General features: G+C 39.9%; 1 protein-coding gene and 1 long non-coding RNA gene across 2 annotated transcripts in view; one reads left to right on the top strand and one right to left on the bottom strand.

Moving 5' to 3' along the window:
* Window positions 1-467: 467 nt before the first annotated feature.
* On the bottom strand, window positions 468-3,000 carry LOC121016569 (uncharacterized). Its single transcript, XR_005784361.1, has 2 exons — window positions 1,463-3,000; window positions 468-918 (listed from the first exon to the last, which is right to left on the bottom strand). It is a non-coding gene; the product is annotated as an uncharacterized LOC121016569 (long non-coding RNA).
* ATAD1 (ATPase family AAA domain containing 1) overlaps window positions 1,936-16,851 on the top strand; it is a 79,617-nt gene continuing 64,701 nt past the window's right edge. Inside the window, exon 1 of the mRNA XM_040454239.1 lies at window positions 1,936-2,035. The gene's annotated coding sequence lies outside the window, so the exon portion shown is untranslated. The remainder of the gene's footprint in view (window positions 2,036-16,851) is intronic.

The raw sequence follows: 16,851 nt of genomic DNA, 5'->3' as shown, positions 1-16,851 counted from the left end.
ACTGGAGGGTAATATGCTAAGCGAAATGAGTCAGTCAGAGAAAGACAAAAATCATATGACTTCACTGCTATAAGGACTTTAAGAGACAAGACAGATGAACATAAGGGAAGGGAAACAAAAATAATATAAAAGCAGGGAGGGGGACAAAACAGAAGAGACTCATAAATATGGAGAACAAACTGAGGGTTACTGGAGGGGTTATGGGAGGGGGAATGGGCTAAATGGGTAAGGGGCACTAAGGAATCTACTCCTGAAATCATTGCTGCACGATATGCTAATTTGGATGTAAATTTTAAAAAATAAAAAATAAAATTTAAAATAAAATAAAAACTGATAAAAAAAAGAAAAACCTCCTTAAATATTTGAATATTTTCAAAATTAAATCCTGTTTTCCAACTGACCACAATATAAAATTAATGACAACAAAAAATGGAGATAAGAGCAATAATGATATTATCTACCACCACTTATCATTATTAACATTTGTTGGTAACATTTAGCAATCTATAAGTTCATTAAAGGACATCTATACGGTCTGATGAAGACCTCTGGCATCTTCACACTTTGTCTCTTAGGTCTCTGCATATGTGTTTTTGTAGGGACAGCCTGGGGTGAGTACTATAATACAAATAATAATGAGTATTTACTGATTACATACTACTGTTAAGTGATCTACACAAATATATCTCCTGTATTTCTTACCACTTGACCCTACCTATCCTGCCTCTTTACCACAAGTACTGAAGTCACCCCTCTCTTATAACAGCTGAGGCCTTATTACCATTTCTACAGTCTTCCACTTTCAGGAATTCTCTCGCTAAGGTCCCCAGTATTCTGCAAGTCCTCTCCCAGCAGATGCCCAGACATGCCCACACAGGTCCAAACCTCCAGAGTGAAGCAGCCTTCATACAGGTACCCCTCCCAAAGCAGAGAGAGGGGAGAAAACAATGTTATTGGATTGACTACATACATTAACCCTGATAATGTATATTGAAAGGAAGATGTAGGGCTGTGGTACTGGACATAAAATTAAACTGGATTGCCACTGCTGGTAAATATTTCCAGCATTTTGCTGTGCTTAATTATTTCCTACCATTCCATAATTCTCTTCGGATCACAGACTGAAGAATTTCTTGAGTCAGATACTCTGGGTGTCAGTTTACAGCAAACACTCAACCCGAGTCACCTTTTGCTTCCCTATACCCCATTCATCGCTGCCTTACCCTAAAAAGGGAGGTACTCAACAATGTATACTCAGACCATAAATTCCTTGCAAGGCTATTACCTGGCAAGTTACTCAATCTCTCTGTTTGCCAGTGTCATCCACCGTATAGTGGGGACAGTAATAGCACTGATTCATACGGCTGTTATAAGGATTAAGGGAAGAGAAATATATCTCTCCAAACAAGTCTGACACGTGGTAAACACTAAATGAGCATTCAATGTTAGCTGTTGTTATTACCGAGTGAGGAGATACAGCCTGTTCCTCTGTATTTTCCTTCTGCCATCTCAGACACCTTGCACGCTGTCCACCATCTGGAAGCTTCCAGTAAATGCCGAATGAATGTCGAACAATTATCAACAAGTGCAAGATGGGAGATGATACGGGAACAAGTCCTTCAGGATGTCCCAATAAATAGTACGTTTAAAAGGATTTTAGGTCTTTTATTCATAGATCTTCTGTCATACCAATGTTTCAGTTAACCGTTTAAAAAAGCAGCATTGGCCACTGAGTCACTCTAGAGTCTGGACTTGGTAATCAAATGGTCCAATCACACTGACCTGTCACATGCTTCTCTTAAGTCACATGTCCAACATTGTGACATAGCAAGAATGCTCACAAACTCCTTTTTCCACCCATTCAAAGTTTTCTGTGGCAGCAAGACTCAGGAGATGCCACCTCCCCCACGGACTAGATGGCTTCCTGGATAACGTCTCCTCCAAACTAGAAGGATGCTAATCGCAGCCCAACTGGGCAAGCAACAAACCCCCCAGGGGCTTCCCGAGAACCTGCCCGATGCACAGCTCTCAGAAGGTACAGTAACCTTCAGAGTCAAAACCTCATCCACACTCTCTAGTTTAAATCCTGACAACTCCTAACTACGTTGCGGTCGTCACTTCAGTGATGCTACTCCCACTCTGCACTGAACTTTCTTGAAGGCTAGAAAACAACAACAAAAAAAACCCATCTTGTGTAAACCTCTGTACTTCTCACAATGCCCTGCACAGTTTTTTACATACCAGACAGACACTCGGTTAAGTATTTATAAAGTCAACGACTGAAAGGCTACGCACTTTTACAAATATACACATAACCATACGAATATAACTTATCGGCTGGGTATAATATAACCCTTGGGTAATAATATTCATACATCACATTACGTTATCACGTCATGTTATACAAACCTTTTCTGTCAATACTTTGGTGTGGGATATTATCTGGAAAGACCTTAGTCACCATTTCTATCTTTTGTTTCCCAAAGGGAACATCAACAGAGGAAGTGCCAGTCTTAGCGAATATCCTGTGCCCTGAGGGTGGGGAGGTGGGGGGTAGGCCCACGAGACCATTTTAATTACAAACCAAACTCAGTAATATACCTTTTCTCAGCTGCGGCACAAATAACCAGAATTCCCGGAACGTGGACACCTAATTCCATCCAAGAGGCTAACTGTTCTCTTTCAAACAAGCTCTGGTGGAAGTATTTTTCTCTAATGCCGCTCTTTCGATGTCGTCTAAGATGGAAGTGGCCAAGTCACAACTGGGGTTTAGCTTCGCAAATCCTACGTATTAACTCTGGAATAATGTAACGCTTTGACAAAACTCTAGTGTGGGAGGGGGGAAACAGTGTTCCTAGCCTAGAATAAGTCCTGGGCTTTTGTTTTCAAGGGAGCCCCAGGCGAGTCAAGCCAGGCCTTCTGGCCAGCGGGGCCAGAGTCAAAGCTGGGCGCTGGCCCTGACCCGCAGGACAGTATGGACAGGTGGAGTAGGAGCGGGGGCGGGGCAAGCCCCCAGAGGAAGAGACGCACGCTGGATGAGGGAAAGGCTTCACCCTCAACGATCAGCAGCTCTTCAAAGCCAGCTCTACCGATTAGCACAAGTTCACGGAGGTAGGAGACTGCGGCAAAGGGAAAAGGAAAAGGAAAAGGGAACACCTGAGACGGCTTCTGTTAAGTGAGCAGAGAAGGGTCCCGTGGTTCCTTTCTGCTCCCCACTCAAGTACAGTATCCCGCACCTACTCTCGTGTCCTGTGTTTTACCGTGCTGTGTGGGGGAGAAGCGGGGACTGTGGCCTTCTAACCACGTGCTCTTTGAAATAAGCTTCCCCGAGGCATGAAATAAATAATAAAAAGAATTGGTCCACGCAGGACGTAGGTCACTTAGCCTTGAGATTATTTACAGTGAAATCTTTTTTTTTTTTTAATTTTTTTTTTTTCAACGTTTATTTATTTTTGGGACAGAGAGAGACAGAGCATGAACGGGGGAGGGGCAGAGAGAGAGGGAGACACAGAATCGGAAACAGGCTCCAGGCTCCGAGCCATCAGCCCAGAGCCCGACGCGGGGCTCGAACTCACGGACCGCGAGATCGTGACCTGGCTGAAGTCGGACGCTCAACCGACTGCGCCACCCAGGCGCCCCTAGATTATTTACAGTGAAATCTGAAGCAAACTTAGTCAAGGGGACTAGGACCCAAACAATCAAGCAGTAAATTAATTCAAAACACTGACATACCAGAAAATGTATTTGAGGTATTATAACCAAACAATAAAAAGCACTAAAGCTACCAGTCTAGTTTGGGGGAATCGTTTCCTCTTTCTGGAAATTCAGCTAAATATAAATTGTTAGCAAACCTTGCGGAAAACACGTTCGGTGGAACTATGCAGAACTACACGGAAAGGCTATGAGTTGGAGAGAGTGACACAATCAAGGTGGAGCGCCATGAATTGTTTTCATGAGTCTTTTGGCCAATGTCTTCAATTAGCTTGGATGGCCACAACAAAGTACCTTAGGCCGGATGGCTTACACAACAGAACTTTATTTTCTTATAGCTCTGAAGGCTGTGAAATCCAGTATCAAGGTGGTGGCCAATTGAATTCCTGGAGAGGGTGCCCTTCCTGGTCCGGAGATGGCCACCTTCTCTCTGTGACCTCACAGGGCACGGAGGGTGGGAGGGAGAGAGAGCATGACAACAAGTACACGCTGGTGGCCCTTTCTATAAGGACACTAATCCCATCAGAAGGGCTCAATCTCCATGGCCTCATCTAACCCCAATTACCTCCGAAAGGCCCTCTCTCCAACTACCATCATATTGGGGGTTAGGGCTTCAACATATGAATTCTAGAGAGACATGAACATTCAGTCCGTGACAGCAAATGAAATATATTATTCCAGCTCTAGGTAAAATGGAGTAAGTGCATTCTACCCTTTCTCACCGAATGCTGCTATAAAACCTGACGGAACACATGGAACAGCCATTTGAGGTGTCCATAAATAGAAGCAGGTGCACTGGGAAAGAAGACCAGAATTCAAAGCACCACTGAATCAGCAGTGAGTGTTTTCTGTTTTGTTTTTCCCCTGCTAGAATCCCCTGGTCTAGATGTAGAGCAGCCTGAAACTCAGAATGGGCACCAGGGCCCTGAAGAAGCCCTTCAGCTCTGTTCTGGCTCAAGGACCAGGAAAGCATTTCCTAACGCTCAGAGAGTCTCAGGGAAGTCTGCCATCTTTTGTTCTTTCCTCTGTTCTCTAGTGCTCCGGCCCCAGGAAATCCTGCCACCCCAGCAGTAGCAATGCCTCCAAAGGCAGTGGGGGCCCACAGGCACCAACACCTCTGAGGGAGGGAAACCTTCTTCTACAGAGAAGCTGTGGTCCCAGGAGGAGGTACAAATCATAGTCGGTGCTTCCTCTCTGTCCCTCCATTGCTTGGCCCCAGACAGGGGCCCATCCCAGGAAGTAGCCTGTGCAACAGCAAAGCTAAAGCACTAGCTTTCTGGATATAGGACTCAAAGAGGAAGTCCAGGGAGCCGGCAAGTACCAGAGATTATGGAGAAGGAGAAACTCAGGAAAGTTAACAGGTAAAGCTGATTAGAGACTCTTAGGCTCCCCCTCAGGCTACACAAGGACAGAATAGACCTAGACAGCACAGCGAAGACTCTGAGACTGAACTGAAGGACAGACTACCACACGTGTCCCAGATTGTGGCACACACAGAAGACAGATCCAAATAGCACTGCAAATGCTTTGAAAACAGAATTGACATGGAAACTACAAAATAGTGGTTAGAATTTGTAGCCTGAACCCAACCACCTCTATTGCCTGCTAGAACAAAAATATTAATATCCTGCACAGGATTTAAACAAAACCTAGAGACTTATGATATTCTAATGTTTTTTTCAATTTTTTTTAATGTTTATTTATTTTTGAGAGAGAGACAGAGAGAGAGAGACAGAGAGAGAGTGTGAGCAGGGTAGGGACAGGGGGAGAAGGAGACACAGAATCCAAAGTAGGCTCCAGGCTCCCAGCTGTCAGCACAGAGCCCAACACAGGGATTGAAGCCATGAACTGTGAGATCATGACCTGAGCCAAAGTCAATGCTTAACCAACCGAGCCATCCAGGCACCCCCAAGAGTCTTATAATATTCTTGGGGCACCTGGGTGGTTCAGTCAGTTAAGTGTCCGGCTTCAGCTCAGGTCATAATCTTGCAGTTCATCGGTTTAAGCCCCATGTCAGGCCCTGTGCTGACAGCTCAGTGCCTGGATCCTGCTTCAGATTCTGTGTCTCCCTCTCTCTGTCCATTCCCTGCTCATGTTCTGTCTCTCTCTCTCAAAAAAAAAAAAAAAATTAATAAAAGAAAAATTTTTAAATAAAAAAAAATCTTCTAAATGTCTGCAATACAATTCAAAATTATTCAGCATACACAGAACCAGGAAAATCTCAACTCACATGTGAAAAGACAATAACAGGGGACAATGCAGACATGATGTAGATGTTGGGATTAGATAACCAAGGCTGTAAAGCAGTTATTATAAAAGTGTACCAAGGAGTAAGGGGAGGGGCACTAGGTGGTTCAGTTGGTGGAGTCTCTGACTCTTTATTTCAGCTCAGGTCATGATCTCACAGTTTGTGAGATCGAGCCCCATATTGGGCTCTGCACAGATAGCACACAACCTACTTGGGATTCTCTTACCCTCTCTCTCTGCTCCTCCCCCCCCCAAAAAAATAAATAAATAAACATATTTTAAAAAAGGAGAGGAAATACCCTTGAATACAAACACTGAAGATATAAACAACAAAACTGAATTTTATAACTGAAAAATACAATAACCAAAATAAACTCCGTAGATGGACCCAATCACAGAACAGAGATGACACAGGAAAGCATCAGAGAATTTTAAGATAACTCAACAGAAATTATTCAATTTGAACGATGAAGAGAAAAATAATGGGAAAAAAACGAACAGTGCATCAGGGACCAATGTGACAAAACTGAAAGATCTAATATTCATGTTACTGGAGATCTAGAAAAAGAATAGAAAGAATACAATGCAGTTAAGACATATTGGAAAAGATAGTTAAAAATTTTCTGAATTTTGTGAAAAACAGAAACACACAGAGTCAAGAAGCTCAGTGAACTCTAAACATGATAAACCCAAAGAAAGGCATGCCCAAACATAGTACAATCAAACTGCTGATAATTGAAGACAAACAAAAAGAATCATGGAAGCAGGCAGAAAAAAAAAAAGAGGCATTATTTGCAAGGCAACAACTCAATGATTGTACATTTCTCATCAGAAACTATGGAGGGTAGCATAAAATGGAACAGCTTAAAGTGCTGGAAAAATAAAAACCAACCCTTCAACCCAGAGTTCAAAATCCAGGAAAAATATTCTTCATAAATGAAGTTGAAACAAACACATTCTCAGGCAAGGAAAACAAAGAGAATTCATTGCCACCAGACCTGTTCTAAAGAACGGCTAATGGAAGTTCTTAGAAGGGAAATTATACCACGAGGAAACCTGGAACATTGGGAATAGACGAGGAACAACAGAAATCGTAAATATCTAGGTAAATATAATAGGCTATTCTTCTCTTGAGTTCCTTAAAATACAGTTCATGTTTGAAAGCAAAAGTGTCTTATTGAACTTTCAACCTATGTAAATGCAATACATAAGACAATTGTAAAATAGAGCGTAAAGAGATCTAAGTGAAATAATGATAAGACTTCCACATTCCACTTGAAATGAATGGTAACATATATTGATTCCACATAGATTGTGGAAAATCAAACATTTATATTTTAATCCCAAGAGCAACCATTAGGGCTTTTTTTTTTTTTTTTTACAAAGATATATAGTGAAAAACACAATAGATAAAACAGAATACTAACAAAAATTCTATGTCCCAAAATAAGGCAGGAAAGAGAAAACAGAGAAATGAGGGGGGAAATTCAAAAAAGGAAACCAACAAAAAACAAATATATCAAAGAGCCAAATATATCAAGAATTACATTAACTGGAAATGGTCTTAAATATGACAATTAAAACACACAAAGTGGCAGAATGGATACAAAGAACATCTGAATTCAAATAAAATAAAAGGTTAAAAATAAAAGGATGGAAGAATATATGCTATATGAGCACGAATGAAAACAAAGTGGAGCAGCTATATTAACATCAAAGTAGACTAAAGAGCAAAAATAAATAATTATCAAAAGTTGGAGCATTACCAAATGCATGAATCAAAAACTAAAAGAACCGAAAGGAGAAACAGACACAACTACAATTACATTTGGAGATTTCAACGCTCCTCTCTCAGCAATGGACAGAACTAGTAAACAAAGTTGGCAAGGATACAGAAGAACCGAACAACACCACCAACCCAACTAGATTCAACAGATATTTACAGATTACTCCACCCAACAATAGCATATCATTTCAAATGTATGTGGAATGTTCGCCAAGACTGACAATATCCTGGATCGTAACACCAGCCCAAAAAATGTGAAAGAATTGTAATCACACCAATTATGCTCTCCAATCATAATGGATTTAAATTAGGATTAAATAACAGGAAAAATGAAAAGATAACCTAACATGTATACACGACACCCTTGTAAATAACTTATGGTCAAAGAGAAGTCAAAAGAGAAAGGTAAAAATATTTTGAACTGAATAAAAATGAAAACACAACATGTCAAAATTTGTAGGATTCAGCTAAAGCAGTGCAAGACGGAAATTTACAGCATTAAATGCTTAGATTTAAAAAAGAAGGAAGGTGTAAAATTACTGATCTTAAAGACACAAACAAACAAACAAAAACAAAAGCAAAAAAAGAGCAAAATAAACCTAAGGCGAGCAAAGGAAGGAAATAAAAAAGCTAGGGGCAGAAATAAATGAAATTGAAAAAAAAATTAATAGAGAAATGTAATGAAAAACTGATCCCTTAAGATAAGTGAAATTTATAAATCTGAACAAAGAACAAATACAAATGATCAGTATCAGGAATCAAAAAGAGGATATCACTACAGAACCTGATATAACAAGGGAATGCAAAAAGCAACTCTAAACACATAAATATGACCTAGGTAGAATTAACAAGTTCTTGAGAGCAAACTACTAAAATTCATCAGAGAGAAAATAGACAACCTAAAGAATCCTGTAACTATAATTTTTTTAAAAACCTTCCGAAATAATTTTCCAGACCTAGACAGTTACACTGTAGAATTCTACTAAACATATAAAGATGAACTACCACTTTAACACAAACTATTCCAAAAACAGAAGAGGAGGGAACGCTTCCCAAGTCATGTTTATAAAATTGACATTACCCAGATATGAAAGCCAAACAAAGGTGATAAAAAAAGACCAAACAACAAACAAAACAAAAACAAACAAAAACTATAGGTTAATATCTCTTATAAACGTTGATAGAAAAAATCAGGGAAAACCTTAGCAAATTGAACACCTAAGTATTTTTTTAATTATACACTACCACAACCAAGCAGAGCTTATCCTGAAAAGTCAAGGCTGCTTCAGTATTTTAAAAAAAATCAATCAATGTAATCTACTTTATTAGTAGACTAAAGAAGAAAAGCTACATAATCATGTCAGCTGATAAAGGAATAGCACTGGAAAAAATTCAATATCCATTCAAGATAAAAAAAAAAAAAGTCAGCTAACTAAGAAAGAAGGGGGCTCCCTCAACCTCATTAAAGTTCATGTACAAAAAGCTAACAACTAATATCATACTTAGCGATGAAAAACTGACCGCTTTCCCCTTCAGATCAGGAACAAGACAAAGATGTCCCCTCTCACCATCGCTATTTAATGCTCTACTAGAACTCCCAGCCAGTATAATAAGGCCAGAATAAGAGATAAAAGGCATAAACATTGAAAAGGGAGAAACGAAAATGTTCCTATTTGCAGATGACATAACTGAAATCAAAAGAAGTGACCAAAGAAACCTCCCCCTTGAACTGAGTAAAGTTAAGGTCACAGGACATAAGGTAAAACACAAAAATAATCTTATCTGCATACCAGCGGATGAACAACCAAAACTGATTTTTTTTTAAATCATTAGTATGGCTCTTAAATTATTTAAATACTTAAGAATAAATTTAACAAAACATAAACAGGATCTGTAGGCTAAAAACTACAAAACACTAATAAAAGAAATTTTTTAAAAAGACCTAAATAAACAGGAAGACATATCATGTTCAGGGACGAAAAAACTCAGCTCCCTAAGCCCATGTACAGATTTAACTCAATTCTATTAAATATCCCAGGAGGATTTTAGTAGATACAGGCAAGCTGATTCTAAAATTAACAAGGAAATTCAAAGGAACTAGGAAAGGCAAAATAAGTTTGAAAAAGAATAATAATGTTGGAGAAATCACACTACCTGATTTTTTAAGTTATGCCATAAAGCTAGATTACTCAAGACAGGGTGGTGACAGTGGAGGGGCAGCCACATAGATCAGGGGGACAGAACAGACAACCCAGAAAGAGATCCTCACAAATATGGCCAAGTGATTTTTGACAAAGGTCCAAAGGATAGTCTTTCCAATAAAAGGTGTTAGACATCCATACACTTAAAAATGAACCTCAACCCCAAATTCACACTTTATACAATAATGAACTCAAAACGTATCATAGATTTAAATGTAAAATATAAAGCTTTCCGAAGAAATCTTTAGAGAAAGTCTTTATGACCTAGGTATGGCAAAGAGTTCTTACACATGATACCAAACACATGATCCATAAATGAAAAAAACTGATAACTTGGACTCGATCCAAATTTGAAACCTTACAAAAGACACTAGCAAGAACATAAAAAGCTAAGACTAGAAGAAAACATTTGCAAATCACATACTGACAAAGGCCTTGGATCCAGAATAGGTAAAGAATCCTCCAAGCTCAACAGTAAGAACACAACCAACCCAATTGTAAAATAAACCAAAGACCTGAACAGGTGTTTTGCCAAAGTAGATTAATGCATGGCAAATAAGCTCATGAAGAGATGTTAATATCATCAGCCATTAGAGGAAATGCCTATTAAAACCACAATTCGATACCTATTAGAATACTTAAAAAAATACCGATACTGTCAAGTTCTGGTGAGAATGCAGAAGAAACGGAATGCTCGCACATTCTCAAGGAAATGTAAAAGAGTACAGCCATTGTGGAAAAGAGTTGGGCAGCTCCTCATAAAGCTAAAAATACTTTTATCATGTGACCCAGCAATTCCACTCCTCAGTATCTATTCTAAGGGAACAAAAACTTCTGCTCACACAAACACCTACACACAAATGTTTATAAAAGCTCCGGTCATAATTACCAAAAACTAGAAACAACCTAAGTGTCCTTCAATGACTGAATGAACAAACTGTACGACCACGGAATACTACTCAGCGATAAAAACAAATGAATTACCGACGTATGCAACATCTTGGGTGTATCTCAAAGGAATGCCGAATAAAAGAAGCCAGTCTCAAAAGGTTACACACTGCGTGACTTAACTGACGTCTCATTCTCACAAAGACAAAACTCCAGGGATGGAGAACAGATCTGTGGGTGCCAGGGGTTCAGGAAGTAATTAAAAACAGTCACACAAAGTAGTTTTGTAAGATAATGGAATTGTTACGTGTCTTGATTGCGGTGGTGGTTATATGAATCTATTGTATCAAAATTCTAAGACCTATACACACATGCACATACGCACAATTTTACCATATGCTAATTTAAAATAACACTCAAATATGATACAATGCTGTTCCAATATTTGAAAACAATTTTTATCAGAATAAGACCAAGATTCAGAGGCAGCCATTAATTTCTTCTAATTTCTTCTTAGTTCTTCTTATGTTGTGGAAATATAAAATAGAACATTATTGGAACCCTAGTCTTGGGGTGCCTGGGTGGCTCCGTTGGTTGAGCGGCTGACTCTTGATTTTGGCTCAGGTCATGATCCCGGGTTCGTGGGATCAAGCCCCATGTCGGGCTCTGTGCTAGGCATGGAGCCTGCCTAAGAGTCTGTCTTTCTCCCTCTTCCCCTCTCCCCTGTTTGCCTGTGCTCTCTCTCCAAAATGTATACATACATACATACATATATATATATATATATATATATATATATATATGCAAGCCAGCCTAGTCTTGCTTAGAATGGAGTTAGATATTGCTTCCAATCAACATTTTGGACTCTCATAAATGTTCATAGTAATTCAAAAGATATTCTCTAATAATGTTTTTATAAAGCTTGGAGGTTGTGAATCCAGCAGCACTAATTCACTATACTTTGTTTTTTGCTTTTAAGAAGTTCTAACAATCTAAGTAACAGATTTTCTTTTTTTTTAATTTCAACAAATTTGGGGAAGGGCATCAGTATGAACACAAGGCTGTGGAACCAGACAGACTGGTTCAAATCCTAATTCTGCCATCTACTAGCTATTTGACCTTGGAAAGTTAGTGTTACTCTGTTACTTTACCTCTCGGTGCCTTGGTTTCCTTGTCTGTAGATAATAATAGTACTTACTACATAGGGTAAATATGAGTGAGAATTGAGTGAGTTAATATATGCAAAGCACTTAGAATAGTGCCTGGCACATATTAAATACTATGTTGAGTGTCGGTTAAAGAAAATGCCCGTTTGTCGGTTACATTACCTTATACGTATGCCACAGAACAGCAGAATTGATGAAATATTCAAATATACTAGCATGACTCAAGTGAAATTTCACCAACTTATTAATATAATAAAGATTTCATTGTAAGTTTCTGCGCTTGAGTCTCTCCCTCAGAACCGTGACAAACTTGGCCTCGGCTCTTGTGAGGATGATGAACGGGCTTCGTTAACAGCAAATTCAGTAGGTATCTGACTGGTGGCTGCCAGGACAAGGGAGCTAGTCTGACTCTGAGTTGTGCTGACACATCTGTAGTGTCCTCACCAGTCATACCACTCTGAAGGCATATTTGCTCCATTCTCGGTGGCGCATTCAATCGGGTGACAGACGTAGCCTACGCAGCCCCGCCGGCAAGAATGGGAACAGCAGATCGAAGTTCTAGGGGGGAAGGAATTCGGCTCTGTAAAAGGGCGAACACAGAAGAGCTCTTCAAACATAACCTGGGCTTCCCAACAGTTGGGAATCACATCACTGGGAATGTTCCAGTAAGTTTTATGACCAGGTGGTGGCACAATTTTGATAACAACCACCACAGTCATTTGCTAAATGCCTATTGTGTCTGTCCTAGGTCCTTTACATACAGTATCTTCAATCCTCCCCAAACTTATAATGTAGTCACTATTCACAAGTTATAGGCGAGAAACTAAGGCCCAGAGAGATTAAATTTCCTAAAACACATAGCTACGATGTGGCAAGGCTATGATCTGACCCAGGTCCCCTCAATTCCATAGCAGACATCCTTTCTACAATTCTACACTGCCTTGAGTTGAAGAGTCAATGACATTTAATATTCCTTTCAATCCTGAGAGAATGTGATTCCGGGAAATTCTATCCTTCTAAATCTGTATCTAGATCTTCCCTAACCGTTTCTATGACACTGGAACAGCAGGTGTCTTTATCAAGGGGAAAAATGCACGTCTTATCTTTCTTAATGTTGGTTTCTTACTTGAGTAAAGAGATGGGTTACAAGCTTAACCCACCACTCAGCATGTCAATAGTCAATGAAATTAACAATAAACTGTACTATGTAGAACAGGTGTGGCATTTCTTACTCCTGAATTTACTTCTTAGAGAATGAGATTTTAAAATCTTCTGTAAAAAAAAAAAGAGGAAATATTTTTTCTGTCAATAAAAGTTCCAAATGAACAAATAAGTGGCGGTAAATCTGTGTCCTCACCCCTCCACTCTTCCTCTTTAGCTCTCTATTAAAACATGATAAATCTGTCACAGTCATCTCTCACCAACTGGAGGTAGTAAAAGATACATTCCTGAAAAGTGTCCTGTTAGCTAAAACCTTCATTGGCAAGTTCCGGGTTTCACAGAAAATAGGGAACTTACAAGAGAATCCAACAATAATATTGATAATAAATTAAAAAAAAAAAACCTCTTTTCCCTCTGTTGTTCATGAGCTCATATCCTGAAAGCCATGATCTGCTGTGGGAGATGGGGTTTATTTTATATTAACCACACTTCCCTTTTTAAAAAGTTCTTGGGGCACCTGGGTGGCTCAGTCAGTGAAGCGTCCGACTTCGGCTCAGGTCATATCTCAAGGTTCATGACTTTGAACCCGGTGTCGGGCTCTGTGCTGACAGCTCAGAGCCGGAGCCTGCTTCTGATTCTGTGTCTCCCTCTGTCTCTGCCCTTCGTCGGCTTGCACTCTGTTTTTCTCTCTCAAATATAAAGATTAAAAGAAAAAAAAATTTTAAGTTCTTGTTGTAGCCTTTAATGTATTGATATTTAATGCTTTCTTGCATTTGCTTTCTGTGTAGTATCATTTTTGCCAGCCTCGACAACATTCTTAGTAGCCAGCTGGTCTCTCCACAAAAGGAGGGCATGGTGTTTCTAGACCCGGCTTCCTACTGTTGTTCTCTACTGTCATCTAGGGACAGGGTGGAGAACAGGAGACCTCCTCCATCTTTACCCTGTGACCTTCACATGGGGTAGGAGTGGGGATGAGGGGAGGGATCACTGCAGCTAAGTTCTTTGGCGTAAAGCAACGAGACCCTTCCGGACATACCAAGATTTCAGACCTTAAAATTCGAGCACACAAACGTGAAACCACAGTGTGGAAAATTTAGGACTGGCAAAATGGTGGGTGGCTCACCAAGTATTATTACACGAATCTTGGAAATCTTCAGTACTTAATATTTTAACTATACCCCCAGAGCTAGAATTCAAATTTAGCATTCAGTTATGGGGTCCAAAGGGGGAAACATTCAAACAGAAGTCCCTCCACACTCAGGTCAGAAAGAATCATGGAGTCGTGGAATTAGGAAGCTGGTCCCACTTCCAGAGGAGGGAACCCAGAAAGCCTACCTGACACGGGACAGGCCACAGAACCGGCCCTTTCATTTAGTATTCTCAGAGTTTCTCACACACCGTACCCAATAATCTGTGTCTTGCGTGCTTGAAACTATCCTGACAGAGGTTGTATTTGTACCTGACACCTCAGTACTGATTGGGTACAGACACAGAATTTGGGAATGATCATGAAAACGGAGCTTCATAGACCCCACATTCCTAAAGAATGAGGAAGAATGTCCCCTGGAGAGGTTTTTAGTTGCCTTCTGCTTTTGCCTACATGTGTAAGTTCGAGTGCTGGAAATGTTTATGATTCACTCAGCTGAAGAAATATCATTATTTACTCTTCTCCCTCTCCCCACAAAAAACAGTCATTGTATTTCATGACTTTAGACACCATTCACTTAACTGTTCCTCGTTTACATCCAAGAGTTCCAAGGGAGGAGTGGGGGGAGGCTCCTTGAATACTAGCCTATGAGGACAACATGGTAATAGACAATATAAAGCCAGTTTATCTAGCACAAGTAGAACTGAATGATGGATGGATCAGAATGTGGAAGGTGGAATACTGTCCAGCCTGAGAATCAAGATTATCTAGACAGAATTCTAATGTTGCTTTCAGCCGGTTAAGAATCATTAGAATCTTGGGGCGGCTGGGTGGCTCAGTCGGTTAAGCGACTAACTCCAGTTCTGAGCAAGATCTCACAGTTCGTGAGTTTCAGCCCCGCATAGGGCTCCCTGTCAGCACACAGCCTGCTTCGGATCCTCTGTCTCCCTCTCTGTGCCCCTCCTCCGTGCTCTCTCTCTCTTCTCTCAAAAATAAACATTTTCAAAAAATTTAAAAAAAGAATCATTAGCATCTTGGGGCACCCGGATGGCTCAGTCTGTTGAGCATCCAATTCTTAATTTTGGTTCAGGCCATGATCCCAGGGTTGTGGGATTGAGCCACGAATTGGGCTCTGCACTGGGCATGGAGCCTGCTTAAGCTTCTCTCTCTCTCTCTCTCTCTCTCTCTCTCTCTCTCTCTCTCTCAAATAAAAAACAAACAACTAAACAAATACAAAGAATCATTAGCATCTCAACACCATAGGGGGAAAAAACCACTGCTGGGGAGTCAACCTCTTTGTCTCCTTTCCTTAATGACCCCTTTTGTGATCCCCTGTTTACCTGAGAACACAGAAGACATAAAGAAATGGGTGTGGGCCATGCCTCTGGCACTGGGCCTCATTCAGCATTGACAGCTCCATAATGAGTCTGGAGTTCAAACTTAATAAGAAGCAGACTGGAAAGGAGAAAGCTGTGTGAAACTCTATCAGGTATAGTGTTTTGAAGCTGAATGGGACTTGATTTGTTTCCTGTACTTCTGTAACTCAAGTTACAGGCTTTTCTTTCTTCCTTTTTTTACTTACACCTTTGTTTTGTTTTTCCAGTTCCAGAAACATTGACACTAAAGAGACGAGAAAGCGATTTTAATGTTAGCTTGCCAGTCCTCTATTGCTGGCCCTTTCTAAGGTGAAAGAAGAAGGTCTAGTATATATCTCAGTCTTAAACATCTAAAATCAGCAAGGTGTGACCTTGGCTTTGCCTTTGAAAGCCATGTACTCAAGCTCTAAACAGGACATCGCGTTTCTTTTGCTCAGCAAAACTTCAATTTTAGGAGCGTGGGCCTGAGTTGCACATAGTAAATGGTTTTTTTTAACTGTTGTGCTCAAATGAATTAAGTTCTATACGAAGAATAGCAGCTCTGATGTTATGACAGTCCCCAAGTGTAGTAAGAAAGTGGAGTTTGCAAAGGAAAGATCAGACATGCAAAGTATCGACGTCCAAAATCTCTGGCTGTAGTTTGCAAAGGAAAGATCAGACATGCAAAGTATCGACGTCTAAAATCTCCAGTCTGGTTCAGCATCTCACTTTCACCCACTGAACTAAGTTCTTTTTCTTGTGTAAAACCCACTCAGCAATCTAAGGCAGAAAGTTTTCCCTAAACAAATAAGAAATGGGGATGAAATATGGGATAAACCTTGAGCTTAAAAAAAAAAAATCAATAGTTCTGTGAGGACTTGCATTTTTATAAGACGTTTTAGTCTTTAGAACTCCACAAAAGCAAGAAGTATAAGCTCAATAAATGGCTGTTATTAGACAGATGGGAACAACAGCCAGTATCAATAATGGTCTTTGGTGAACTGAGAAATATCCAGGTAGCTATTTTCATGGATTGATTGATCAGTATTTTAAATGTAATTGTCTGGTGGTCGTAAGGATGGAATCTTACGGGTTTTATAGAACTATCATAAATGGTTTCTTGACTACTCGTCAGTAAGACTCAGCCAGATGAGTGTATTAAGATCGAGAATGAGAGAATCAAGAGGTC

The sequence above is a fragment of the Herpailurus yagouaroundi genome, unplaced genomic scaffold (genome assembly GCF_014898765.1).
Source record: "Herpailurus yagouaroundi ecotype Mexico unplaced genomic scaffold, PumYag 211, whole genome shotgun sequence".
In the NCBI taxonomy this organism is placed as follows: domain Eukaryota; kingdom Metazoa; phylum Chordata; class Mammalia; order Carnivora; family Felidae; genus Herpailurus; species Herpailurus yagouaroundi.
Note: the sequence above shows the minus strand (reverse complement) of the source record. Positions and strands in the feature narration are given on the sequence as shown.